The sequence below is a fragment of the Delphinapterus leucas genome, chromosome 13, assembly GCF_059928025.1.
Source record: "Delphinapterus leucas isolate spDelLeu-1000000601 "Yukka" chromosome 13, BTC_Dleu_Yukka2, whole genome shotgun sequence".
Lineage (NCBI taxonomy): Eukaryota > Metazoa > Chordata > Mammalia > Artiodactyla > Monodontidae > Delphinapterus > Delphinapterus leucas.
This window is the reverse complement of record NC_143141.1, coordinates 74,558,446-74,585,894: the sequence shown is the minus strand read 5'-3', so window position 1 is coordinate 74,585,894 and position 27,449 is coordinate 74,558,446. Positions and strand designations below refer to the sequence as shown.

At 42.6% G+C, this 27,449-nt stretch overlaps 1 protein-coding gene across 10 annotated transcripts in view; it reads right to left on the bottom strand.

Moving 5' to 3' along the window:
• The window catches only part of DTNB (dystrobrevin beta), a 244,825-nt gene extending 231,985 nt beyond the window's left edge, over positions 1–12,840 (bottom strand). For 5 of the 10 annotated variants that reach the window (XR_016395508.1, XM_022574276.3, XM_022574279.3 and 2 more), the window contains exon 1: positions 12,646–12,840. The gene's annotated coding sequence lies outside the window, so the exon portion shown is untranslated. The remainder of the gene's footprint in view (positions 1–12,645) is intronic. The other 5 variants (XM_022574282.3, XM_022574284.3, XM_089923390.1 and 2 more) reach the window with 3 other exon arrangements.
• Between the last annotated feature and the right edge of the window lie 14,609 nt (positions 12,841–27,449).

The following is a 27,449-nucleotide window of genomic DNA, read 5'->3' as shown; positions in this document are numbered from 1 at the left end:
CATAATATCATGAAGCAAATACCTTAAGGCACAATATACTCAATGGTATATATAAACCCATACATCAAATAGTATTTTTAACAATGTTAAGGTTTTTGGGGGGTTTTTTTTAGTGATTCCTTTTCAATCTGCTTAGACCATTATTGTTTTGTACTTTGCATGTGACTGAAAACAAGCTCATAATATAAATAGAAGTACCAGCTCCGTTTGTTTCCTGCTGTTCATGTGTCCTTGCATTAGCACTTCAGTCTTCAGTTGAATCTGAAACTTCAATCCGCAGATTCTTGGCAGGAATCTTTTTAAGCCCTTTGTCTATTCATTCAGCAAGCTTCATTTCATGCAAATCAGATAATATAATCTGAAAGATCCCTAAACCAGGTAGAGGTTAACTGTAATATGTCCAAATAGAATGTAAGCAAACAAATAAGGAGGCTCACACTGTCGGCCCCTCCAGGTTGTGGCGTGCCCATGATCCTCCCTTCAGGTTACCTCACTTTCCGTACCTGATGTATACCCTCAGACATACAGACGGAGTAAAGTGTCAAACTATGATTTAAATATTAGTAAAGTTAATTGCCCATTTTTTTCTTGTTATACCCTGCCTAGAAGATCATTTTGCACGCCTCCCACTTTGGAAACCATTACTCTTAAAAAAAACTAGAATGAAAAGGTGAGACTGTGCTAGGCTTGAGGAGCAAATAAGGAATGTGAATGGCAGAATCAGATGAGGAATTTAGAGCCTAAGTGGTTAGTTAACTTGGCCTAACATTCCAAAGCTAGTAATTCGTGGAGTAGGCAACCAATCTGACAATAAAGCCCATTCTCTTTCCACTGTGCCACATCATCCCCTCCAGGGCAAACACGACGACTCCAGGACTCAGGAAAGAATACAGGTCCCCAAGCCCTGGTGCTGCGCAGACCTTAGGTCACAGTTAAACAGGGTCAGGAGGCTAGTGCAGCAAAACGTCTGGACCCTCATTAGCCCTGTCAGGGAAGCAATGTGTTCCAGAGCTAGACTAAGTCTGCAGGCAGAAGTTAAGTAAATCCCACAGTAAAGACTAAGGGAAAGAAAGCAGGCTCTAGAAATGTTTCCAGAAAGTCTCTATACTACACCTAAGTGTTAAGTAACCCTCACTTCCCCTGAATCTTTCTGTTAATGTCTTAACTTCCAGCTCTCAGTTACTTCAAAGCATCTAGGTGTCAAAACTTCTTGTGTAAGTTCATTTTCTGCCAGCAAAACTCCTGTCAGTTTTTCTCTGGATGCTCCTTAAATGTAGAAGTCAGAGATCACTGTGCTTGTCACTAACATGTTCTTAACTGGAACTAATCAAACTCCCCTATAAGAGAACTAACTTCCTTGCTTATTTCAGGAAAATTCTCAACTATCCTTCCCCTAATACTTCTTTTCTTTTCTCTTCTCTTTCAGATTAAAAAAAAAAAAAAAAAAGCCAGGGAAAGTAAACATTGGTAAAGCCCTAGAGATTGGATTTTTTGGTTTGTTTGTTTGATTTTACAAATCTGAAAAAGTTCTCTACGTTCCAATAAAAAATATTCAGTGACTGCACTCCATTACTACAGAGCTCTGAATAGCAAATACCTCCCAGGGCTGTGGTAACTGGTGTTTTTGATTTTGACTGGCAGCTTGCAGGATCTTAGTTCCCCAACCAGGGATCAAACCCAGGCCCCCTGCAGTGGAAGCACATAGTTCTAACCAGGAATCCCCTGTGGTAACTGTTAAATAAATTATGTAAAGCATTTAGCACAATGCCTGGCACAAAACAAGAGCCTAATAAATGTTAGCTGCTATTATTATTATTATTATTATTGATATTATTATGTAACTACCCTCTTGAATGATGCCTAGACTAGAATTCTATTGGCAAGACTCTTTTTCCTTAATTTACAGTTTTTCTGATTTATTTAAAAGTATAAAAATATAGAGCTGGAAGAAGAGAAAATACTTTTTTATCAATCATTTACAACATTTTAAATCTGGAATAGAGGGACTTCCCTGGTGGTACAGTGGTTAAGAATCTGCCTGCCAATGCAGGGGACACGGGTTCGAGCCCTGGTCCGGGAGGATCCCACATGCTGCAGAGCAACTACGGCCATGTGCCGCAACTGCTGAGCCTGTGCTCTAGAGCCCACGAGCCACAAATACTGAGACCGTGTGCCACAACTACTGAAGCCCACGCGCCTAGAGCCCGTGCTCCGCAACAAGAGAAGCCACCGCAATGAGAAGCCCGCACACCGCAACGAAGAGTAGCCCCCACTCGCCGCAACTAGAGAAAGCCCGCGCACAGCAACAAAGACCCAACGCAGCCAAAAAAAAAAAAAAAAAGTCTGGAATAGAGAAAGGGTGTTAACAAAATTGAAAGGCGGTAGAAGAGCTAGAAACGCCGTGTGCCCAAGGAATCAGAAAATAGAATATAAGAAAATTGCGGCAGGGGAGTTCCCTGGTGGTCTAGTGGTTAGGACTCAGCACTTTCACTGCCATGGCCCAGGTTCAATCGCTGATCAGGGAACTGAGATCCTGCAAGTTACATGCCGCAACCCAAAGAAAAAAGGAAGGAAGGAAAGGAAGAAAACTGGGGGAAAGTAAGGCACAAAAAGGAGAAACAGACACCTCTAGTCTGCTAAAGACAAACCTCATAGTTTTTCCTAAAACCTGCCATGGGCTGCTTAGTTCATAAAGACGAAATTTTAGTTCTAAGCAAAGATACTAAACTACTTACCTAATAAGCAAATATTAAAACCATATGAACTGGGCTTCCCTGGTAGCTCTGTGGTTAAGAATCTGCCTGCCAATGCAGGGGACATGGGTTCGAACGCTGGTCCAGGAAGATCCCACATGCCGCAGAGCAACTAAGCCCATGCGCCACAACTACTGAGCCTGTGCTCTAGAGCCCATGAGCCACAACTACTGAACCCATGTGTCACAACTACTGAAGCCCACTTGCCTAGAGCCCATACTCCGCAACGAGAGAAGCCACCGCAATGAGAAGCCCGCGCACTGCAACGAAGAGTAGCCCCCGCTCGCTGCAACTGGGGAAATCCCACGCATGCACAGCAACGAAGATCCAATGCAGCCAAAAATAAGTAAAATAAATAAATTTATAAAAACATGAACAGTAAAGAAAAGGGTACATTCTTGAAATGACACAAAGCTTTAGTTTTCATAGTCATATTTCAGGAAAAAAGTATCCTTGTTAGTTATTTCTATAGTTATAGTTAAAAAAAAAAAACCCTAAAGCGTGTTTTAAAAAGATATATAAGAATTACTTTTTCAAATGACTTTGGAATTAGTGAAAAAAATAAGACCAATTAAATGTATTCCAACCTAAATCAAATTATTTGTATTTCTTTTTGAACACATACGCAGCATGCAGCCTTCATACCAAAATCCTGGATGTTAACAAAATCTCATTTCTAAGTTCTCATATCTTTAATTTCAGTTAACATGTTGGTAGTAATGATTAATTATGAGCTACAAAAACCACAGGCAAAGCAATGGAGAATCAGGATGTAAGGGCTTAGAAATACCCAGGTCTCATATTTTGCACATCCAAATAAATAAAATGTCTACTCTCAGGCTATAGTTGTACTTCACAATAAAGGCATGGAAATAGAAACCCAGAACCCCTAACCCCTGGTCCATTATACCACCTTTCTATATGTGAAGACACTAGGATAATTTTTCTGCCTGTGGTCTGTAGGTAAAATTTCATAAACAATAAATTAAAACCACAAATCCAAAACTTAAGTGCACCAAAAGATCCTATTTTTTTTTTAAGTTTTAAAAGAGAGGCCACAAACTGGAAGAAGAACTTTGAAGCCATCTATGTGAAATATTAGCATCGAAAATGTATTTTAAAATTATAAATCAATCTGAAAAAGACAACACAACAGAACAGGTAAATGATGAAAACCAGCAAATCACAGAAGAGGAAAACTTAAGAGCCAATAAAAACATGGAGCAATGTTCAAACTCATTAGTAATCAGAAAAACATGTAAGATTAATATAATAAGATTGCATGGTACATCCAGCAGATTTGCAAAAATTATAAAGCCTAAAACACCAACGGGTGACAAGGCAGGGAAGGAAGAGAAGCCACACATCGCTGGTGTGAATGTTAATTGGAAAACTACTTCAGTGTGGAATTTAGCAATACACACGGAAGTTGAAGATGTGCATGGCACACATACCAGTAGTTTACTCCTAGTACACACTCTAAAAAACATGCATGTGTACACAAAGAGACGTGACAAGAATAGCAGCATTATCTGTAGTAACAAATAAAATCAGAACACATTAATTGCCAATCCACAGGAAAACATAAAACTGTGATATAGCCCAATAACAGAATCCTATTCAGTGAAGAAAATAAATGCACTAGAGCTACATATATCCATATGGATAAGTCTCACAATACTGAGAGAAAAATAAAGTTATAAAAAGATATAATTAATACTGTTAATATAAAGGTTTTTTTTAATGCAAAACAATATACATTTTAGGGCTACTTACATATGTAATAAAAGTATGAAAATATGTACAAGAATGAAAAGTATCAAATGCAGAATAGTGGTTCCCTCAGAAGGGGAGGAGAATACAACTGGGAAGCAGTAGGGGTTCAACTTTAAAAGGAGCCTAGTGTCTTAAGTTAAGTGGTGTGTACACAGGTATTCACAATTTTTATTCTCTATACCTTTTTGAGGGCCAATATTTCACAATATTTAAAAAGTTAAAGGAAAATAAACTCAAGGTCCAAGCAACATAGTTTACTCTGGAGCCCACATGCTTAACCATGACACTATTTATTCTATTTTTGTTTGTGCAGTTAAAAAAGGTTTAGTCATTTTAAGAAACTGCTCAAGGACATGTAAAACGTCACACCGGTAAAAAGCAATGAAGTACCTGACTAAAGGAAAATTTTCACACAAATCATATTGGAGACACAAAGTGGTCATATCACCACACGCAGGAATCATGTGGGTAAGCCAAAAAAACAAAACCCAAGTTGAACTTGGTACATAAAAGCCTTGTTTAGAGAGAGCATATAGAAAGAATATGGGCTTTGAAGTTGGACCTGGTTCAAATATCACTCCTGTCACTGATTAGCTGTGTGGCCCTAAACAAGTTTTAACTTCTCTGAGCTCAATTTCCTCACCCAAACACTGGAGATACCATACCTAGCTTCCACAGTGGTAAAGATTACAGTGTAGCCATTATCTGTGAAAATCTCTTGAATACAGTAGCCTCACACTAAATAACAGTTGTTATTACTTGCAGAAGAAAGACTCTCTCTGGCAAGAGGAGACAGAGCAAGCAGAGATAAAAATTAAAAGGAGAGAGTAAAGAGTCTAGAAAAAGAAGCCAGGAAGAAGCTTGAATGGTTAGGGACTGAAAAAGTCCTTATAGAGTCCCTAAAGTTACTCCCGCCCCAAAAAACTTTTTTTTACTGTACACTATTTGATTACAGTGAGGCTTAGTTACAGGAATATTTGGTCCAAACCTAATTATTGCTGAAATGCCATAATATATAGCATATATATATAATATTATAATATATAATTCATACATAATATTGTTAATATACAAAAATTCAAGATCAAAATGTGTTTTCTTTAAAAGTTCATTTTTTGGTTGTTAAAAATGTATTAACAAGTAAATCAAATACAATATATCTGTTTCTCTCAGTTATCTGCAACTCAGAAAGGTCTGTCCTACTCTTAACATACTAAAGAGAAATCAATGATAATTTCAACAAATGCCAAAAAGCAATAAAATTCAACACCCAGTAAAAATATAAACCAAGAATAGAAGGAAACCTCCTTAAATTGACAAAAGACACCTACCAGAAACCTTTAGTAAGTATCATATCTAACAGTGAAACACTGGAAGCATTCCCATTCAGGAAAAAGATTAAAATGCCCATTATCATCACTGCTATTCAACTTTTGCACTGGAGGGTCTAGGCATTGCAATAACACAGAAAACAAGATAAGTGGTATCAAGTTTAGAAAGAAGCCTGGTCAATTAAGTCTTCTAGTCAAAGCAGCCCAGTAAGTAAACACTTCAATGCATCCCCTCTGCTCCAAATACACAGTAATAGATATGTTTAAATATATTTTTTAAGTTACTAAAAAGGCTCAAAAACAAGACAACCCTCCACGTGGATCAGAAACAGAACAGATACACAAAACTGTGAGCAGGACTGAAGCTACAGGCTTGCTGGACTCTGAGTCTAGAAGCAGGTGTATACTTCCTTCAGGGCAACAGTGACACAGAGTGAAAGAGGTGGAGAAACAGGAGACATCTGAGCCAGATTCACTGCTTAAAGCCAAGGATGAGGCTAGAGCTGAAGGGAAGTGAAAAAGTACTGCTGCCAGTCTCTGCCTAGAACTATGGTTTATGTGGTGCTCTGGGCTCTGAAAAGTGAGAAGATAAAAACACAGCCTCATGACCAGGAAATGAACCAAGACATTCACACACTCTGTGAGCAGATCTAAAATAGCCCCAATTACCTCAAAGAGCAGGACCCTGACCATTATCATATCTGATTTCTTGACTAGAGTCCAATCATTGGAAGCACCTGAAATATCACCACACAGAGAAGGGTGAGCACAGAAATAAGAGAAACAAAAGCAAAAGTACTCACCCTCAAATAAGTCTGTAAATCAAAACTTCAAAACATATAAAGAGGGCTTCCCTGGTGGCGCAGTGGTTGAGAGTCCGCCTGCCGATGTAGGGGTCATGGGTTCGTGCCCCGGTCTGGGAAGATCCCACATGCCGCGGAGCGGCTGGGCCCGTGAGCCATGGCCGCTGAGCCTGTGCGTCCGGAGCCTGTGCTCCGCAACGGGAGAGGCCACAACAGTGAGAGGCCCGCGTACCACAAAAAAAAAAAAAAAAAAAAACATATAAAGAAGTATAATGCTAAGAAAGACAGCCAACGAAAGCAACAATTAGAATATAAATTCATACCAGATGCGGTTTAATTTTACAGAACAGTCTGACAAAGATTTTTTTTTAAGTACATTTAGGGTGCTAGGATATACAATTTTAAAATTGTTGGGAATGCAAAATTGGACAGGCAGTTTCTTACAAAGCTAAAGATACCTTTACCATACGATCCAGCAATCACGCTCCTAGGTATTTACCCAAGAAAGCTGAAAACTTATGTCCACACAAAAACCTGCACATGAATATTTATAGAAGCTTACTCATAACTGCCAAAAACTAGAAGTAACCAAGATGTCCTTCAATAGATGAATGGATAAACAAACTGTGGTACTTTCATACGATGAAATATTATTCAGCAATAAAAAGAAATGAGCTATCAAGCCAAGAAAAGACAGAGGAAATGTAAAGGCATAATGCTAAGTGAAAGAGACCAGTCTGAAAGCCTAGAATACTGCATGATCCAAGCCATATGACACTCTGGAAAAGGCAAAACTATAGACACAAGTCTTCCCTGGTGGCACAGTGGTTAAGAACCCGCCTGCCAATGCAGGGGACACGGGTTTAAGCCCTGGTCCGGGAAGATCCCACATGCCGCGGAGCAACTAAGCCCATGCGCCACAACTACTGAGCCAGCGCTCTAGAGCCCGCGAGCCACAACTAGTGAGCCCACGTGCCACAACTACTGAAGTCCACGCGCCTAGAGCCCATGCTCTGCAACAAGAGAAGCCACCGCAATGAGAAGCCCGCGCACCACAACCAAGTGTAGCCCCCGCTTGCCGCAACTAGAGAAAAGCCCGCGCACAGCAACAAAGACCCAATGCAGCCAAAAATAAAATAAATAAATTTATTTTAAAAAACCAAAAACTATAGACACAGTAAAATGATCAGTTGTTATCAGGAGCTCAGCAGGAGGGAGGGGGGAATGAATGGGTGGAATACAGGGGATTTTAGAGCAATGAAATTATTCTGCATGATACTGCAATGACATTACATGAAATGTCATGTGATAACATTTTGCATTTGTCAAAACCCATAGAACTGTACAACACAAAGAGCAGAAGCCTAATATAAACCATGAACTTAAGTTAATAATAATGTATCAATATTTATTCATCAGTTGTAACAAATGTACCACACTAATGCAAGATGTTAATAATGGGAAAGTGCCCCTGAAGAAGAGGGGGTTTATAGGAACTCTCTGTACTATCCACCCATTTTGGTCATATTCAGTTATGTACATAATTTTTTTAATATCATGGACAGTTCCACTTCTGGGTGTATACACAAAAGAATTGAAAGCAGGGATTTGAACAGATATTTGCACACCCATGTTCATAGCGGCATTATTCACAATAGCCAAAAGACAGAAGCAACCCAAGTGTCCATTGATGGATGAATGAATAAGCAAACATAATGTATGCATACAACAGAATAGTATTCAGCCTTAAAAAATAAGGAAATCCTGGGAATTCTCTGGAGGTCCAGTGGTTAGGACCTGGCGTTTTCAATGCCGAGCGCCTGGGTTCAATCCCTAGTCAGGGAACTAAGATTCCACAAGCCTCGAGGCGGGGTCAAAAAAAAAAAAAAAAAAAAGGAAATCCTGACACATGTTACAATATAGATGAACTCTGAAGACATTATGCTAAATGAAATAAGCCAGACACAAAAGGACAAATACTGTATGATTCCACTTATAGAAGGTGCCAAGAGTAGTCAACTTCACAGAGACAGAAAGCAGAATGGTGGTTGCCAGGGGCTGGAGGGAGAAAAGAATGCGGAATCAGTGTTTAATGGATACAGAGTTTCAGTTGAGAAAGATAAAATGTTCTGGAAATGGATAGTGATGTTTATACAACAATGTAAATGTACTTAATGTCACAGAACTGTACAATTAAAAATGGTTAAAATAGTAAATTTTATGTTGTGTATATTTTGCCACAATAAAAAAAAATGAGGAAAAGTGCTGAAAAACTGGTTTTCCAAATTGAAAAAAATATATATCACTTCATTACACCATATAGAAATTCCACACAGAAAGCAAAACTTTTTTAATTTTAGAAGAAAATACAGATATATAGAATTCATACCCTGGGGTAGAGAAAATTTACTTAAACCAGACACAGAAACAAATTTTGTTAATTTAGTGTAAAATTTTCCATAAATATAACATTAAAATGTAAAACTTGTATACAACTAAAGACATTGTTAACAAAAGGAAAAGGCAAGCCTCAGACTGGCAGGATGCTTTGGCAACACATAAATCCAGCAATGAATTAGTGTCCAAAGTAACCTAACCGTCCCACAGTTAGTGGAGGATACATAAACAGTGATTTAAGTCTACAACTGAACACTACTCAGCTTTTAAAAATAAATGAACCAGATCCACAAGTGGCAACATGGTTAAACCTCCATCAATTAATTTAAAGCATGCACCCCTTTGACCCAGCAATTCTACTTTTCATTCACTGCAGCAATGGTGAAATGGCAAACAGCTTTAACGGCCATTAATGAGGAGAGGATTAAATAAACTACAGTACAATATATACTATGTATGGTATTGTGTAGTAGTCAAGAAGAACCAGGTAGATCTTTATGTTCCATCATGGAAAGATCTCAGACATTCTGTTAGGAAGAAGTTGCAGACCAATGTCTACAGTATCATGTCATTAATGTGGGCATCGGAGGAAACCCTACTTCTTCCCGTATCATCTATATATAGATGAAAATGCATAGAGAAAGGTCTGGAAGGATCACAACAAACTGATAACTGCCGTTTTGGTGGAGAAGGGAGTGGGTCAAGGAGCCTTGTATTCTGTCTGTAATGTTTGAGCATTTAATAAGACAGTGTGCATTCATGAGCCATTTGCAGAGCTGCAGTACACAGCCCCAGACTGCACAATACAACTCCAGGGGCTGCCATTCACAGGCACTCCGATGTGAATGGCATCCCCTAAAATTGGGCAGTATACTTCCTGCACTAGATGCCACAGCCCTCATACTTGTGTAACTAGAAATAAATAAAATGAGAGGTGATGAGAGTATTTACTGCAAACCAGCATGAGGGAGTTTCTACGGTGATGTAAATTTCTATATCTTGATTGAGATAGTGGTTACAAAGTACAGACAGTCCCCAACTTACAATGGTTTGACTTTAGATGGTGCGAAAGCAATACACATTCAGTAGAAACTGTACTTCAAATCTGAATTTTGATCCTTTCCCTGGCTAGCAATATGCAGTATGATACTCTCCCATGATGCTGGGCAGCGGCAATGAGCCACAGCTCCTGGTCAGCCACAAGAGTAAACAACCCAGATACTTACAACCATTCTGTTTTTCACTTTCAGTACGGTATTCAATAAATTACATGAGACATTCAACAGTTTATTATGAAATAGGCATTGTGTTAGATGGTTTTGCCCAACTGTAGGCTAATGTAAGTGTTCTGAGCATGTTTAAGGTAGGCTAGCCTAAGCTATGATGTTCGGTAGATTGGGTGTATTAAATGCATTTTCAACTTACCATACTTTCAGACATAACCCCACTAGACCAGCTCTGCACAGGACATCTGTGCAGACATCAGTAAAGCTGATTTTGAAATAAATGTAAATTAAATATATAAATAAATAAAATACAATATCACTGAGAAAACCTAGAACAAGGCATCCAAAATTACAGGACCTAGGCATCCCAAAATAAGAACTAGTAGACACCTGCTGGTTGCACTCTTAAGTACACAGTCATAAAACTAAAGAGAAATTAACTTAGTTCTTCAAGGCTTACTACACAATGCCAAATTTGAATTAATATTTTATTTTTATATAAGGAAACCTAGGTCCTGAGAGATTTATACTAAAGATATAAAACAAGTGGTAACTTGGCATTCTATTGGTTTTAAATCTGATTTCCTAACTAAGTAGAAATTTTGTCTCTCACACATAGTGGACACTCAAAAGCCTTGCCAACACTACCTTGACTACACAACCCCCTTCAAAAGTAATTCCACTTATGTACGATAAAAATTCTCAAAGAACTCATAAAAGGTCAAGTTTTAATTTGGCAGGCAAAGTAACCCAACAGGCACTGCAACCCAGGCAACTGAAACAGCAGCCTGGAGCTCGAGAGTCCAGAAATCCAACCAAGGCAGAAAAAAGGCAGAATCCCAGCCCTTACAGAAGAGCAGAGATACATCCTCTTATGACAGATCTAAGATAAAAGAACCAAGATAAAAATGAAAAAGTGTTTTCTAGACAAAAGTACTCTCCTTCCTCAAGTGATAGAAAAGGGCCAGAACGGGATGATTTGAAGCAAGGGCCCAAGGAGTAAGCTCCTGGCAGCCAACATGCAATAAAGATGTGAAAGTGGCAGCAAGACCACAAGATATGACAACTCCATCACTTTAGCCTTCACTTTAAATGCCCAGACCTAAGAACCTGGGTTACCTCACACGGCAAAAAAAAAAAAAAAGAGAGAGAGAACCGGAGGAACAAGGGAAGTCCATTCAGCCATCCCTAACACCAGATTTATCAATAGTGCTCTGTGTAAAACAGAGCAAAACCTTGCTTGGTTCATGCATTCAGGCAATACGTAGGTATTTAGTGCCTGCTGTGGGTCAGGCACTGTTCTTGTCACTGAGGATTTAGCAGTTAATAGTCATGGAGCTTCATTCTACTCGGGAAGAAAGGTAACTTCTTTTCTCTTTCCAATTTCCGTTTCCCTTCTCTCTCTTTAAATGTTACGCAGAAGTTCCTTCAAAACTCTCCCAAGTACCTCCCACAAGCTTCTTTGACCCTCCTGCTTTAATCCTCAAAGCAAGCAATTTTATGGCTCCAATTTCCCAATACTGGGGACAAGAGACCTAAAGTGGATAAGACAAAATTCAATGTTGCTTTGTACTTCATACGCATACCTTTACAACCGAATTGCCAGCACTTAAAGAGCAAATGATGGTTGTGTTTTACACAATTTTGTGGCCCCAGTGCTGACCACGGCTCTCTACCCAAGGTACCTAACCAATAAACGTTTGCTGAGGCTGCTGGAAGGTCTCCCTAATCCCAAGGCCTGGCACAGGAATTTAACAGCAAGCATTCGTTAGCTGCATCCTTCCTCCTCTCAGGACACTTTCCTTTAACGGGTGACCTCGGTGCACAGGTTCACTGATAGGTGCCTCGGGAAACAGTGTTTGGAGGTGATGTGAAATAAATTCCTTTCCCTCTGCCAGGGCCTGCCTGCCTCACCTGCCCTCTGCCAGGACCTGCCTCCTTCGCCCCCTTAAACACCTAAGGCAGAGCCTCCTCCCTGCGAGCCGGGCACGGGCAGCATCAGCCCTACGCCCGCACCCCGGCTCGGCGCCCTACGGCCAAAGCGCGCTCGGGACCCCGGAGCCTCCTCCGCGGCCCGGGGCTCAGAGCCCGGCGGCGGCGGCCCGGAGCTCCGCTCCATCCCCCGCGCTCGCCCCTCCAGGTCCGGGCGCGCGGCGCCGTCTCCCCTCACAGCGCGCGCTGTGCAGCGGCCCCGGCTCCCCGCGCGCCGTCTCCGCCGCTCCCGGCCCTGCACCCTCGCAGGCTCCCGAGGTAAGGGCGCTGCGCGGGCTCCTTCCCGCTTCTCGCGGGCGCGAGGCTCTGGCACCGCACTCCTCTCCCGCAGCCTGCGGCGGCCGCCACAAACCCCCGCAGTACTCACTTCCCGGCCGGAGCTGGGGGCGTCGAAAAGGTCTCCGGCGGCCGCAGCCTCCTCTGCCTCCTCCGGCCCGGCCTCCGAGGCTGAGGCGGTGGCGGCGCCCGCTCAGGCCCCGGAGCCGCCCCCGCGACGAACGTTCTCAGGAACCCGGCTCGCGCCGCTTCCCCGCCCGGCACGCGCAGCAAGCCCGCCCCCGGTGCGAGGGCGCGAGGGCGCGGGGGCGCGAGGGCGCAGGGCGGGGGCCGGGCACGCGCCGCCTGCGCGAGCGCGCGGCTGGGGGCGGAGCTTCCGCCGCGCCGAGGAGGGGGCGGGCCAGCGGGCAGAGTTCCCCTCGAGGCCCGCCCCCTGCGGCCGGGTTCCGGGCGGGCGGAGTAAACTTGCCCCCTGCGGGCTTTTCCCGTGAGCCAGCTGCGGGCGGCGGAGTTGCCTTCCAACTCCACAGGTATGTGCCCCGCCGGCTGGATGCTCGGCCCGACGTGACTACAAGGTAAAGAATGCAAAGAACCACCCCCATGAATCATTCATCCGCACCTCGAGCACGAGACCCTGCCCTGAGTGATTTTTCCGTGTTAATTCAGCTCAGCAACCGTTAACTGAGCACCGACTCCGTGCCTAGCGCTGTAGCACTGTACCAGGTGCTGTGTGGGTACACTGTCAAGGTCCCTGGTCTCCAAGAGCGCGTAACTTAGTGTAAAAGCGGCCGTGTAAACAAGCAGGTCTGGTGATCCGTGCAAAGCCAAGCCACGGTGAGATGCTGTGGGAGGGCAGAGGAGGAAGAGATTACTTCCGCTTGGAGAATGCAGAGGGATTCCTGGAAGAGGTGGCATTTGTGTTCAGCCTGCAAGGAAGAAAAAGAGAGAAATCCTAGGAGAAAAAAAGGGAGGGCGTCAAAAGCTAGGTAAACAGCTTGGGCAAAGGAACAGAGAGTGACCAAGGTTTACCATCTCAGCATCAGCTTGTTTGTTTCAATATCCGTTTTGCTAGAATCCTTTCCAAACTATGTGAAACAGGAGATATGCCAAATGAGGAACAGCAAAGCTTTTTTTTAACGGCTCAAAGGATCATTTTCTCAACTTTATTTAAGGCTCACGACAGCAGTGTCCTTTAAGGACTTTTGATACGTTAGTGAAGGATGTAAATCCCTAAGCTAAGAGAGCCCAGGCCCCTGTGCTTTGAGTCTGGTTTTTCACTGCTTTTTGGCACCTTATGGCAAGGCAGATCGTACCACCTTCTGCTGCTGTCTGTCTGCCTGCCTGTCTTTAGGACATCCTCTTCCTCCTCCTCTTATCTTCCTATTTTTAAGCCCCTGTGGTGAAGGAAATGCTGGTAACCAACTTTGTTAAGTGAGAGTAAACAGGTTACTGCAAAACACTGGCATCACCTATCACTTATGAATTTTGCGACTATTTTGCATGCTTAGAAGACTTTTTCACTTGTATGCAGGGTCTTAACTATGTTTTGAATATGTTAAGATACTCAGAATACACGTAAAAGACACGTTGTTTATTCACTTACTACTCATTGAGCACCAACTGTGTGGGAGGCATTGAAAGGGTAAAACACTGATCCTGCCCTCTGGAGAAAAGAGGTGTAAATGATGTAAAACAATATGTAAATATGGTTCGTTCTGTTTGCTCTACTGACTGAAACCAAAGTAATTTCAATATGTGGACTAGCCATTGTGGGAATTAACCACTTTAAATATATTCATGTTAGCATCTCTCCATCTCGGTTCTGTTTTTCATCACCTCACACATCCTCAGAAAACTTCTTTCAAACATATTGCAGTCATCACTCTCACTCCCAAAGTTACCAACTTCTTTTACCTACTTGTCCTTTTCCTTCACCATCTATTCATGTTCAAGCTTTTCCTGTCCTAAAGAAAAAGGAGGAAAACTCTGTCATTCTAGATCATGCTCCAGTTACTATTCCCTCCCTGTCTTTTAAGACAAAAGTCTTAAAATAGTTTACACTCATCTCTGCCAACTCAGCCCCCTCTCACTCCCCGACCCATAGCTGTGTAGCTTCTGTCCCCCCACATCGCTGCACTGCTCTCAGTCAGTAAGCGCTGGCTTCATCCTAAATGCCCCAGGCCATTTCTGAGTCCTCTATTACTAGAGCTCTTGGTGGCATTTGACGACACAGAGCTCTCTACTCTTTTTGACACCCCCTTGGCCTTCACAATGGGACTCCTCTCCTAACCCCTCTGACCACTCCTCCGTCTACAAGGTTCTGTTCTCAGCTTTCATCGCACCCCGTACATTCTCCCTGAGCCGTTGCATCCACCCTGTCTTCATCTGCCACATATATCGGCAACTTCCAAGTGCATTACCTAGCTCAGACCACTCATCTGAGTTCCATGTACACACAAGCCTACTAGACTTCTCCACCTGGATGTCCTAGAGACCCCTCAAGTTCTACTTGTCTAAAACTGTTGGACCCTTGGTTGCCCAGGACCTGGGAGTCATCCTTCATTCTTTACCCATGCCCACCCCCGCCACACCCAACAATCCCATTGATTCTCCTCAAACATAAGTCTACACTCTATCCCTCTTAGCTCCTCTTACCTAGGCTAATGCAACACCCTTTTATCTTGTCTCCCTCCTGTAGTCTTGTTCCTTCTGATCCATATTCCACACAGCATGTCAGAATTGCTTTTTTTAAATTTGCCGCTTGTGGTGTCACTGCTGGCACACAAGACCTTCCATCTGTCTAGCCCTTGTCCACTCCATCTCTTGTCTCTTCCTACACATCCCCCATCCAAACTCCTGAAATGTTCCTACTTTCCCTTGCCTCCATACCTTTGTGCTTGTTTCTCTCTCTCTTTGGACTGTCATTTGAATACAAGCAAAGAAGGTCCAACATATATGTAGCCAAAGTTCCACTTATGATGAAACTATAATCTAAGAAACTTTCTTGAAATAAGAAAATATAAACCTACAAAATGAAAGGACTCACATGTACTTGGGGAAATGACCACAGAATGATCAATTTTGAGAGCTAGCCTCTTAAAACTATTAGACAGGGTCTTCCCTGCCAGTCCAGTGGTTAAGACTCCATGCTTCCAATGCAGGGGGCACGGGTTCAATCCCTGATCAGGGAACTAAGATCCCACATGCCATGTGCTATGGCCAAAATTTTTAAAAATAAAAAAATAGGACTTCCCTGGTGGCACAGTGGTTAAGAATCCGCCTGCCAATGCAGGGGACACGGGTTCGAGCCCTGGTCTGGGAAGATCCCACATGCCGCGGAGCAACTAAGCCTGTGCGCCACAACTACTGAGCCTGCGCTCAAGAGCCTGCGAGCCACAACTACTGAGCCCACGGCCACAACTACTGAAGCCCGCGCACCTAGAGCCCATGCTCCACAACAAGAGAAGCCACCGCAATGAGAAGCCCCTGCACCGCAACGAAGAGTAACCCCCCCAGCCCACTCGCCGCAACATGCAGCAACGAAGACCCAATGCAGCCATAAATAAATAAATAAATAGTTTTAAAAAATAGATAAGCAACAAAGCATATCTATAAAAAAAAAGAAAAAAAGACACAATGAGATACTACTTCACCTCTACTAAGATGGCTGTAATCAAAATCAGACAATAACAAGTTTTGGTGAGGATGTGGAGAAACTGGAACCTTGATGCATTGCTGATAGGAATGTTAACGGTGCAATTGCCCTGGAAAACAGCTTGGCATTTCCTCAAAATGTTAAACATAAAGTTATCGTATGACCCAGCACTTCTACTTCTAGGTATATACCCAAGAGACTTGAATAGATATGCCCATACAAAAACCTATACACACATGTACATCAGGTCTTACTCCTCCTAACAGCCGAAAAGTGAAAGCAACCCCCAAATCCATCAACTGATATATGGATGAACAAAATATGGTAAATCCATTCATACAGTGGCATATTATTCAGCCAAAAAAAAGAATGGAGTACATGCTATAACATGGATGAACCTTGAAAACATTATGCCCAGTGAAAGAAGCCAGTCACAGAAGACCACATATTACACAATTCTATATATGTGAAATGTCCAGAATAGGCAAGACCATAGAGACAGACAGTAGATTAGTGGTTGCCAGAGGCTGGAGGGGTTGAGGGATTGGGAGAGGACTGATACTGTGTATAGGGTTACTTTTTTTTTAAGTGTATTGATTGATTGATTGTGGCCGCGATGCACAGCATGCGGTTCCCTGACCAGGGATCGAACCCGCATGCCCTGCATTGGAAGCATGGAGTCTTAACCACTGGATCGCCAGGGCAGTCCCTGGGGTTACCTTCTGAAGTGATGAAAATGTTCTAAAGTTGATTGTGGTGACAGTTACACAACTCCGTGAATATACTAAAACCCACTGAACTGTACACTTCAAATAGATGGATTGAAAGTGAATTCTGTCTCAATAAATCTGGTTCTTTGAAAAAAGAGAGCTATAAAAGAATCTTGAAAGACACAAAAGTATACTTGAACAAGACATCCCTTGGTTTTGGTTAAAATATCTCAACATAGTCAAGATGACAGTTCCCCTTATGTTAACTTATAAATTTAATATGCCCCTGCAAAAAATATAAACAAGTTTTTATGTAGCTAGACAAATTGATACCAGAGTTCATATGGAAAACTAAACACTCAAGAATAGCTAGTAACACACTGAAAATTAAGAGTTATGAGAGGTGACTAGTCCCAGCAAATACTAAAACATACTGCAGAGTGAAAACAGTGTGGTTCTGACACATGACGAGGCGGACCAGTGTAACCGAATGAAAGGTACAGAAATCAATCCAACTACGTATAAAAATCCAGTATATGATAAGCAGTCAAATGCCTGCGGCAAAGAAGGACTTTCTAAAAAATGGTGTTGGGACAACTGGACAGACCTACACAGCCTCACTCTGCTGGTGAGGTTACAGGGAGACAAATATTACTAGAGGGAAGGAAAAATAGTACAACCCCCATCAAGAGGTATTTGGCAATATCTACTGAAACATTTGTACATTTACCTTTCAACCTAGCATTCCCACTTCTGGGAATTTACTCTAAAGATGGTATCTCCAAAAATAATAGGCACCCTTACCTATGTAAGATTCTTCATTGTACCATTAATTGTATTTGCAGAACATTGGAAACTACCTAAATGCCCAAACACAGAAGACTGGTGGAGTACAATCAATAGGGAAGCACAATTGCACAGAATCAACTGGGAAGCAATGAAGGATATCTTTATGAACCGATATGAAGTAATTGCCAGGGTAAGTCATTAAGTTATAAAAGCAAAGTACAAAAGTGAATGTAGTGTATGTTACCTTTTGTGTAATAAAGACAAGAAATAAGAAAATGTAATGGATTTGCTTATTTGAGTAAAAACAATCACAAGAACAGTAAACCAGAAAACAATGATATTGCTTGCCTGTAAGGAACTGGGTAAGGGAAGGGCGTGGAAAGGATAGGGGAGGGAGGAACAATTCTGAGTATATCTTTTTGTGTAGTTTTGGCATTTGGAAGCATGCTAATGTTACATACATTCAAATAATAAAATTAAATCGACAAGCATAGGGAGGGACTTCCCTGGCGGTCCAGTGGTTAAGACTCCGTGCTTCCAATGCAGGGGGCGTGGGTTCTATCCCTGATTGGGGAACTAAGATCCCACATACCATGCAGCAGCATAGGGAAAAATTAAAATCTGTAACTAAATGCAAATAGAAACAAATGAACCCAATTGTATGTCAAGTGGGTGACATACCACAAGAGAAGTGGGAGAAAGAAGTAAACCAAAGAATTTCAAACATAGTACTTAGATATAACTTTAGTCTAATGCAAACAATAAACTGGGGAAAAAGGAATCAATACCAGGAAAAGAAAAAAACACAAGGGACAGTAAATATATTTTAATATCAATTATTAATATTAATGATTAATAATGTTAATATTAATTGATAATATTGATTACCTTTATTGCTAATATTTACAAATTAAATTAGCAAAATATTTGAAATTTAATATCCAGTGTTAAAGACTTTTTTGAAGAAATGTAAATTTTACCTTTCTGGAAGGTGATTTGGAAATACATATCAAAATCTTTTAAGGGCTTCCCTGGCGGCGCAGTGGTTGAGAGTCCGCCTGCTGATGCAGGGGACACGGGTTCGTGCCCCGGTCAGGGAGGATCCCACGTGGTCTGGGAGGATCCCACGTGCCGCGGAGCGGCCGGCCCCGTGAGCCATGGCCGCTGAGCCTGTGCGTCTGGAGCCTGTGCTCTGCAACGGGAGAGGCCACAGCAGTGAGTCCCGCGTACCAAAAAAAAAAAAAAAACTTTTAAAATATTGACATCCTTTGACCCAGAAATCCAAATTCTTGCAACTTATGTTATGAAAACATTCAGTGATGTGTAATTACATTTATGCATTAGGATATCTTACCAGAGTTAATTCTAAAAACAAAAATTGGGGGAAAAAAAGATACAGGGCTTTGATTAATTAAATTATGAGATGTCCATGAGAAAGAAGATGCCACAGCCATAAAATCACAATGTAAAAGAATGTTTCATGTCTTGGAAAAGTGTAAAATGGTATGTGTAGTATGATTCCAATTTTGCTTAAAATTATGTGTGAGAGACAAACAACCCAGTAGACAAAAGGACAAAAGTATATAAGCAGACATTTTATAGAAAAGCAAACACATATGGCAAGTTAACATATGAAAAGATCTTCAATTTCATTAGTATTCAGGAAAATGCAAATTAATACTCAGTGTTACACACCTATGAGAAAGACAAAAGTTTTAATGTCTGACAATTTCAAATGTCAGTCAGGAGGTTGGTCAGTTGGGAACTCTTATGCACCAATGCTGGGAATGTAAATTGGTGCAACCATTTTGGCAATGCCTTATAAAGGTGAAATTTTGCATACTTTATATCAAACAATTTCACCCCAAAGGCACTCTCAACATGTGCACCAAAAGGCATGTACAAGCACTGCTTGTACGGGCAAGGTACTAATAACAAACCAAATGTCCAGTAAGAGAAGAATGAATAAATAAATCGTGTATATCTTCACAATGGAAATATTAAACAGCAAAAATGAAAGAACTATACATAAATAACATGGTAAAGTGAACCAATGTATTTTTTGAGTGAAAAAAATTAGCAAGAGAGGGCTTCCCTGGTGGCACAGTGGTTGAGAGTCTGCCTGCCGATACAGGGGACACGGGTTCGCACCCCGGTCCGGGAAGATCCCACATGCCGCGGAGCGGCTGGGCCCCTGAGCCATGGCCGCTGAGCCTGCGCGTCCGGAGCCTGTGCTCTGCAACGGGAGAGGCCACAACAGTGAGAGGCCCGCGTACGGCAAAAAAAAAAAAAAAAAGAGAAAAAGCAAGAGACATTATAATATGATACCATATTTTAACAGAACATTGGAAATCAACTATACTTCAATAACATAAATTTTTTAAAAATATGATACCATTTTTATAAATCTTAAAATCAAGTAAGGCCAAACAATTTGTAAAATTACTTTTATAAAGCAAGGGAATAATAAACGCAAACTTTGAGAAAATAGTTATCCTGGGGGAGGAAATGGTAGGCTGAGAGAGCACTTAGGTAATTGACATTATTGCCAATTATTTGTGATTTTTTTTTCTTGGTGTGTGTGTGTGCATAATGTTACATATATTTTTGCGTGTCTCAAATACCATATTTTAAAAAGATAAAGGGAAAGAGTTTGTGTCTCTGTGTGTGTTGTACTCCCTAAATAAAAGAATGAAGACTATAAACCAAAATATTAGCAGAGATGATCTCTGGGTGGTAGGATTAGGAGTGATTTTCATTTTCTTTGTTTATATTTTCAAAATGTCTTAAATGAATGTGTACTTTCTTGAAAACAGGAAAAAATATTTTTAAAAATCAATGCTAGAACCTGTCCCATTTTCATTCTGTAGTCTGAACATCCAAGTCTTAATTTCCATGATGATAGATGATTCGGGGAAGAGGCACGCAGTGGAATCTCCAAGGTCGTTTGTAACACCAAGTTTAGCCAGGTAGTGAGCTGACAGTAGCAGGAATCAATCTGCAGAAGGATGTACAGAACTGTGTAGGAGGGCGACACCTGCCAGCTGAGTGTCAGCATAGGCAACAGGAAGGTAATATCAATTCAAAGAAAATAATTTCACGAACCTGAAACTATTCCTTGAAGTCATGAGTTTACTGTCTTGCCCCATCCCCCACCAAAACCCCCAATATCATGCAGATAAGAATACTAGAAACTGGGGATATATGTATACGTATAGCTGATGCACTTTGTGATACAGCAGAAACTAACACACCATTGTAAAGCAATTATACTCCAATAAAGATGTTAAAAAAAGAAAAGAATACTAGAAACAAAATATCACAATCCCATCCTTATGTCAAATTACAGTAAATTGACACCATAATGTGTGTCATTCTGTTCTGGCACTTACAGATTACATAACAGGACTGGAAAGGGTCCAATAGAGAGTAATTAAAATGACAAGCTGAAAACGTGTCCTTTACATAATGGCAAGCAAAAACCAAACTCTGGCCTTCAGAGGAAGATAAGAGTTTAGGGCTTCCCTGGTGGCACAGTGGTTAAGAATCCGCCTGCCAATGCAGGGAACACGGGTTCGATCTCTGGTCCAGGAAGATCCTACATGCCGCGGAGCAACTAAGCCCGTGTGCCACAATGCAGGCTCTAGAGCCCGCAAGCCACAACTACTGAGCCTGTGTGTCACAACTACTGAAGCCCATGCGCCTAGAGCCCGTGCTCCACAACAAGAGAAGCCACTGCAATGAGAAGCCTGCGCACCACCACGAAGAGTAGCCCCTGCTCGCCACAACTAGAGAAAACCCGCGTGCAGCAACGAAGACCCAACACAGCCAAAAATAAATAAATAAATTTTTTAAAAAAAGTTCAGACGTGATGTGCCTAAGGTGTGCATAGCTGGAATACATATGCAGTCGCCAGATCTTAGAATACCAGCAGTAAAGGGTAGCTGGTAGTGACTGAAAGAGGCAGATTTGAAAGAAATATATAGGAACTGTTATTTTGCATGGTGAGTAGCAATGAAGAAATCCTTTCCCCCAGAGGCTGAATCACCGGTTCTCAGTCTTGTCCACTGTGGTATGAAGGTGACACAGAAGACAAATTGGGAGACTCTGGTTGGGGATGGGATGACCAGGAGGAGAGGCAGTGCTGGAACAGGGCTGTGCATACTCTCCATAGTATCCCAGGGATTCTGAGAGTCTGTGACAAATTGCATGGAAAACCTTTATGAAGGAAACTTTCTAAGATTTACATCACGGATGCAGTACCGTGTTTCAACAAAACTGTCCTTCTGGGTCATGATGAAGATTGGACTGGACTGGATATTCCACTGTGGTATTTTCTGTGTGCTTACGATCACAGGCCTCATCCATTCTGCCATATTGTGGAAGCTCAGGAGGCCAGAGGCTAAGTGACACCCCGCAAAAGATCCTCAAGAATTACCCCAAGAAGGCAACCCAGAGGACACAGTATCCCAAATCTCCTAGGCTTTGCTAGTTCACCAAAGGCTAATTATTTATGTGCTGTTTTCAGATACCCCAAAGATCAACAAATTCTGGGTTGACTAAACTTTCTAAATTGGCTCAAGTTTAGTCATATCAGCTCTTCTCAATCTAGCTACATCCCAATCACCTGGTATGCTTTTGCGACAATGCCTACATCTGGGACCCACCCTAGGTGAACTGAATTTTTTTTAAGTGTTCGCAAGTAATATAACATGTAGCCAAAGTGGAGAACAACTGAGCTTCTCTACATGTTAAAGTTAATTATTTGAGAGGTTCTGGCTGCAGGACGGGTGCAAAGGGCGTTGGCCAACAAGCCAGGGTGGAAGAAAAGAGGCGATTCTGCCAGCTCGCTTGTGCCCTCACGTGCTCGAATGCTGTCCAAGCTCTTGCTGCATGGGTGATGGGGTTGGGGGAGGCTGAGCTGCTTTACGTTCCAGAATGTTACCAGGCAGCCTCAGACATTGGAAATACAAGCTTCTAGGGTCCCTGCATTCATGTGAAGGAGGAAAGAGAAGAGAGCTATGTGTTCCCCTCTCTTTTCTAGGCCCCAGTTCTGTGCCCTCCCTAGAACCGGAGAGGAGAACGTGGGAACAGGAAGTTGCTTTCTTGTCACTAATGCTGAGCTGTTCCATCTTCTTGTGCTTCTCAACATTCACTAATGTCCTTGTCCTGGGGTTAACTCTTCTGCTCAGTTATGTTCCTCATCTCAGCATTTCAGAGCTCACGAGCAGCCCAGTGCCTTTTCTTGTTCCACATAACGAATTCTTTCAGGGCCTAGATCACCACTGTTAGGACTTCTCAGGCCTACTCAGGGGACTCTAGCTTCATTTCATGTCATATTAAATAAAGGTGCTTCCAGTTCATAGCAGCACTATTCACAATAAACAAGACATGGAAGCAACCTAAATGTCCATTGACAGATGAATGGATAAAGAAGATGTGGTACATATATACAATGGAATACTACTCAGCCATAAAAAAGAATGAAATAATGCCATTTGCAGCAACATGGGTGCAACTAGAGATTATCATACCAAGTGAAGTAAATCAGAGAAAGTCAAATACCATATGATACCACTTATATGTGGAATCTTAAAAAAAATGATACCAATAAACTTATTTACAAAACAGAAATAGACCCCAGACATAGAAAACAAACTTGTGGTTACCAAAGGGGAAGAGGGGAGGGATAAATTGGAATTTGGGAAGAACGGATACACACTACTATATGTAAGATGGATAAAAAAGAAAAACACAAAGACCTAATGTATAGTGCAGGGAATTATAGTCAATATCTTGTAATATCCTATAGTGGAAAAGAATCTGAAAAAGAATATATATATGTGTCTGTGTATATATATATATATATGTACATACATAAAATACCTAAAACATTGTAACTCAACTATACTTCAATTTTTTTAAAAGAAGGTGCTTCCAATATAGGTTAGAACCACTGTGTGCCAAGAAAATTCCTCTTTTTCCTCACATTGACACGTTTCCATCTTTTGTAAAAATGCAGGAGCAATGAGCCCAAACTGCAAACAGGAAAAATGTCACCCAGTTGGAACTGGAGGAGCCACTGCAGCTTTAGCAAACCATGCGGAACACGGGGTAACCCCATGGCCCTCTCCCTGCTGGCAGCTTCCCACCACTGCTATGCTGAGCCCGGGGCTCCCCCTGGGGGCAGCCACCCCACCTTCTCTATTCCTCCCTTATATCGGCAGCACCAGCTCTTCAACTGCTTCCAATGCAAAACCACTTCACAGTCGGGTGAGGAAATCTCCAGAAACAAACCTCATCCACAGAAGCAATCTCAGATGACCTACTGGGTACAGCTGGATTTGATTTGCTGAGGCTTTTAAAGGCACATCTATCACCTCACTTATTCCCCAACGCTTTTTGTTTCCTACTCCCACGGTCTGCTTACTCTCTTCCACACCTCAAATGCTGACGTCCTACCGCACTCATTTGGCTTCATACCTTCACCATCTCCATCAATATCTGTCCACACACAGTTTCAAGATCCAACTCAAGCTTCACCTTCTCTGAGGAGGCTGCTTCCTTCGAGTTACCCTCACTCTTCTCTGGTTGCTTCTATGTTGTATCCCCTTCACATTCAGGCCCTATTGTAGTTTGGGTTGTTTCCTATGTGCCCATTCTGTTCCCTCAACTAGACTTCAAGTTCCTCCAACCCAGTGCTCCTGGTCAGAACACAGGATAATTAATTTAAGAGGCCTCAGGTTTGGGTTGGATCTCAGAGGGTCTGCACCTGGCTGGGGTGCAGGTATTGCGTGTGATTGTGACAGAAAAGACTTTTCTATATGGAGACTAACATGGATTAAAGCACACTCCCACCAGTCAGCATTCTTTCATGACTTTACAGAAAGTAAAGTTTCCAAACTTCCTGAAGGGCAGAAAGCAGGTTGGGAAAGCTCCTCAGCCACGAAGAGGCCAGCTCTCACCAACTCAGAAATGTGTCTCAGAAGGTGAAGCCAAAAGCCCAGAGAGCAAAGCTGAGAGCCAAAGAGAACAGTCAGCTGAGGGATCACTGCCATTGAGGTAATGGGACCCTAAGGCAGGAGCATCCCTTACCTCCAAAGCAGAGGGCCATGCACCCTGCTCCCCGTGGAATTGCAGAATCACTCTGGATTTCCCAGTCCTCCCCTTTTTGGATGTGAGTGTTTACGGAGGTTGTCCTGGCCCCGTCTCACCATCATGTGAGACATTGGGTGAACAGAGAGGAGGAGATGGTTTATCTTTTCATTTCACCAGTCCTTGGATCAAGAGGAGCCATCTGAGGAACCCCACCTGAGGAGCCTCATGCGTACCTGGACCGGATTCAGATCATGACACCCCACACTTTGGGCCTGGGGTCATGATGAATGAGACTCCAGGGCCCTGGGAGGGAGGAGGGTATTTTGCACGTGGGAGGGATGTGACCCATTTGTGACAGAGGGAGAACTGTAGTAGGTTGTTAGAGTGATGAGCCAGTGCATCACGCCACCCCTTACACACATCAAGTGCGTCTCCCTCTCCCAGGGACTCTGAGCTTGGCCTTGTGATTTGCTTTGGCCAATGGGACAATGGCACACAGGACACAACTAGAGGCTGGAGAAGTGCTTGCACACTGGAACATTGCCGTCAAGGCAACTGGTCCAGCCCACTGGTGGAGGAGAGGCACGTGAAGGAGAACCAAGGTGCCCAGATGGTAGCCACCAGCTGCCGGATGTCTCGGCCCATCAGGCCTGCATATCCCCACACTGAGTGAAGGTTTTCAGGCCAAATCAGCAGAGGAACCACTCAGCCAGGCCACAGAATCATAGGGAAATTATAAGTCATTGTGAAAGTAAAAAGTTTCGGGATGGTTTTGTTAGGCAGCAATAGATAACTGATACACAGGAAGATGAAAAAAGCCTTCTAGGAGGAGCTGGTATTGAAGGTCAGAGAGGATAAGCACATAGAGAGCCAGGGCGAGGTTCTTCCCGGCACTGCAAGAGAAGGTAGGAGAGTCAGCAAAGGCATGGAGGGAGGGCGAGGGTCAGGACATCACAGGCTGCTTCACGCTTAACATGCCACAGTCTGCAGGAACTACTGCAAGAGGGGGAAAGGAGCCCCGTTTTCAGAAAACAGCACCTTTAAGTGTTTCATTACTCAGCGGAGATCTTGGCTTAGCCGTGGGGACTTAAAGGTCCAGAGCTTTCCCACCCCTACTGCCCAAACACATGCCGTGGGAGAGACTGTCAGGCTGGTGGTGGCCGGAGGACAACCACACGCTGTCACTTCTCAGCCACTCATTAACAGGAAATAAACAAACATCCAAACTGCACCATCTGGGCGGGGTAGAAAGTGCAGCGGACTCAAGGTCCCCAGATTCAGGTTTACTACATGCAATGTGCTACTGTTTTCAAACTATGCAACCGTGAACACTGCACATAATGTTTCTCTGGGTCTCGTGTCTTCCTTTGTAAAATGAGCAGATGTCCTCCAACTCTGAAAGTCTAAGGTTCTAGGATGAGATTTCAATTTATAAATAAATATGTAAGTGCCTCCCACATAATAAGCAGTCAAGCCTGTGTTGATCTGAGTGGGCATTAGCAATCAAATGGGCTACGGTACCACTGAAATACTGTTATCTATAAATCACTGCAACCCTTTTGGAAAGCAATATGCGAGTAAGAGTCAAGAGTCATAAAAATGTTTATCTTTTGACTCTGTAATCCCACTCTTAGGTATTCATCCTGCGGAAATAACTAAACATAAGATAAAACCTATACGTATCACCTCAAATGTAAAAAGAAATCAGAAATAACCTAAATGTCTAGTAAAGAGGATAGACAAATTATTGCCTGGGCAATACTGTGGAGCCATTACAAGAATTATTAGAAAAGCTATAGAATCATAGGAAAGTGTTTATGATTTCATAATTAGTAAAATAAAGGCTATATATATATATATATATACACATAATATTACTACATGTAAAAACAGGCTCTGCATATGGACAAGGCTAGAAGGAACATGCAGACACAGAAATAGCTGCATGAAGGAGCTGAGATTATGGAGTTTCTCTTCTCTCTTACGAGTCAGCCTTGTAATAAGCTTTCAGCCCCATTATCTCCCTCTGCTCTTCACTCTCCTTCCTGAAGGAGGCACAACGGGAAAGCCCACCACACTCGGCCGGGGCGGGGCGGGGGGCGGGGGCGGAGCCCTCCAAGCCTGACACGAGCACGAACATCTCCTGGCAGTGTCCAGCAAACCCACCAGGGACCCAGGGCTGACCCGGAGTCCCTAAACTAGGAGAGGGTAATTTAGGCTGCCTGTAACTCCACCAAAGACGGCAACTCAGGAAGAGAATGCCAAGGTAATTCTGAGAAACCCAGACGTGCCCCGCCTCTTGTCCAAGACGGTTCTGGCAGGAGACCAAAAAACAGGGAATGTGCATTGCCTGTGACCTCGCCAAGGTGTTTTTGTTGCTGGAAACCGGAGAGAGGTACTGAGAGAAGACATATCACCTCATCCCCCCATCTGAAGTTAAGGGCATCTTCTCCATTCAAATCAAGCAGCGTTTCTGAGCATCTACTTTAGAGAAGACACTGAAGAGGATACAAAGATGACTAAGACAAGGCTGTCGCTGCACAGAGCTTGCATCCCAGCGTGGGAGCAGGAGGAAAGGAGAGACAGAGAGGGTTGTGCTCTAAGGCAGAACATTTAAGTCAGGAAACCGGTGCTACCAAAGTC